Genomic DNA, 2430 nt, shown 5'->3' with positions numbered 1-2430 from the left:
CATCTAGGTTAACAAGGTTGATTAGGCATGACTTGTAGTGGGAGATTGCACATCGTTTTGCAACTGGTTTGATTTTGGAGAGTTAACTCCTGGCTTTCATCTGCCTTCAGGGACTGCTACCTTTTGTATCTGCTAACTTCTGTTGGAAGTATGCAAATCTTACCTGAGGTTTTCCTAAAGGTTCAAACCCTATGCAAAACTTGGTTGTGAGAGAACTCAGAAAACTGAAATATCCTGTGACTGGGAATTGCTGTGGCATTTGTCTCTTTGGGGAGCTTCAGATAACAGGTTTTAGTGTGAGGAAATTGTCTTTCTAAAGGTGTAAATTGTCTGACAATAAACAAAATTTTTATTTTGCAAAGCTATATAGTCAGTCAGTTCACCAGATGGTGATTCCCCTGTAGTCAAGAAGGCTAAAATTCAACCTTGAATGACCCTGTTTCTTTCATGGACCTGCATGAACTAAAGACCAGACAGGGCACATCTGATGGCAGGCAGAGTTAAGATGACCCTCCAGAGGTCTGGGTGTGGGGTAAGAAACCCTTGGCAATAAGAAAGATCTCGCTGGGCGGTGGTGACGCACTCCTTTAATCCCAGCACTCGGGAGGCAGAGGCAGGTGGATCTCTGTGAGTTCGAGACCAGCCTGATGTATAAGAGATAGTTCCAGGACAGCCTCCAGAAACCCTGTCTTGAAAAACCAAAAAAAAAAAAAACAAAAAAACAAAGATCTCCATCTAAGCAGTGTTGACAGGAAGCTGCAGATCAGGTAGAGTGCATGGAGCCTTCAGCAGAGGACACATGCTTCTGGTGGAGAGCATGGCTGTGCAAGTCTGGGATATGAGAGTGACAGGTGAAGCTGCACTTTTGTTTTAAGATTTTATTTTTATTTTATTATGCATACAACATTCTGCTTCCATGTATATCTGAACACCAGAAGAGGGCACCAGACCTCTTAACGGATGATTTTGAGCCACCATGTGGTTGCTGGGAATTGAACTCAGGATCTCTGGAAGAACAGTCAGTGCTCTTAACCTCTGAGCCATCTCTCTAGCCCCCATGAAGCTGCACTTTAACGTGGCAGGAAGAGTTTTATAAATGTGGAGCTCCTGTGAGCAGATCCAACTTCTGAGACTGTGAGTCAGAGAGTTCAAGTATGGAGGAAGTAATTCTGTGGGTTCCTAGACAGGGCTTCCACAAGTTCAGCAGCCAGAGAGACAGGGCCTTATTTACTCTCTGCCATAGTCCACATTCCCTTTCTGAGCTGACCCTGGCACAGAAGGGCCATCTGTAGACAAACTGGAATCCAGGCCAACCATGGTTTAGGCTACACTACCAAGTTACTACTATATTGACTGGATCACCTTGTCCATCTTCTCAGTATCTGGAAGGAACTTGGGATCAGCTATGTCTTACTCATGTGTGGGTCCTCAGCAGCGTGTTTGGTTGGTTTGGTAAATGCTCCCGGATGGATAAATTAACCTGACTTTTTTTTAACTGGCTTTTGTGCAGGTACATACTAATTTTGTATAGCCCATTTCAGGCTAAACTGTCCTTAGTTCACAGAGTAGCCCGAGAACCCTGCTTTTCTCTCCCAGAAACCTAAACATTCCCAATCTTCAAATCATTCTGTTAGCTGTTCTCAAGGACCCATCCTGGGGTGGACAAACTAAGAACTGAGTCTCTTCACACAGCCTGCCCTGTAATTGCTGTAAATGATGAATGGAATCCCAGACCTGGAATGTAACTCAGTGGCAGAGTAGTTGCTTAGCATTCATGATGCCTTAAGTCCAATCCTGACAATAGGGGCTATTGAGGAAGAAAAGTTAAAAACCGAATTTCATTCAGAGGTGTATCTGACCACTAAAGGGGAGTCTCCATAGAGCCTTTAAGTCATCCAACCTCCAGCATCCAACCTCTAACCTTCAACCTCCAACTCTTCCTTCAAGGGCTAGATTTGTTTGACGTATATTTTCACTAATGCAATCATTCATTTTTGTGGTGGAAAGAATCTACACTTATTAATAAACACAGATATATACTCATAGACCATAAGTACTGAAGTACAACTTAAGAATTCAGTGTTTGAGGTGATTGGCTGGTGAGACGGCTCAGCAGGTAAAGGTAATTGCTTCCAGGCCTAGACACCTGAGTTTCTTCCCTGGGACACACATGGTAGAGAGAACAAACCTCCCAAGAACTGTCCTCTGATCTTAATGTGTCTGTGCGTATGCACTCTCATGCCCATCCCAAGTCTATTAAAATCACTCAGAAAATCATGGAGAAACCAATTGTCAATGAAATCTGCAGAGCTCTCTCAGTAATGTCTCTTGGTGCCTTGTAGGTAAACACTGAAATGGTGGGCTACTTCATCTACATCCCAAAACCTGTCAATGTGACTGTCTCAGGAAGACTGTAGTGAGCATAAGCAA

The sequence above is a fragment of the Cricetulus griseus genome, assembly GCF_003668045.3.
Source record: "Cricetulus griseus strain 17A/GY chromosome 1 unlocalized genomic scaffold, alternate assembly CriGri-PICRH-1.0 chr1_1, whole genome shotgun sequence".
In the NCBI taxonomy this organism is placed as follows: domain Eukaryota; kingdom Metazoa; phylum Chordata; class Mammalia; order Rodentia; family Cricetidae; genus Cricetulus; species Cricetulus griseus.
This window is presented reverse-complemented; position numbering follows the sequence as displayed.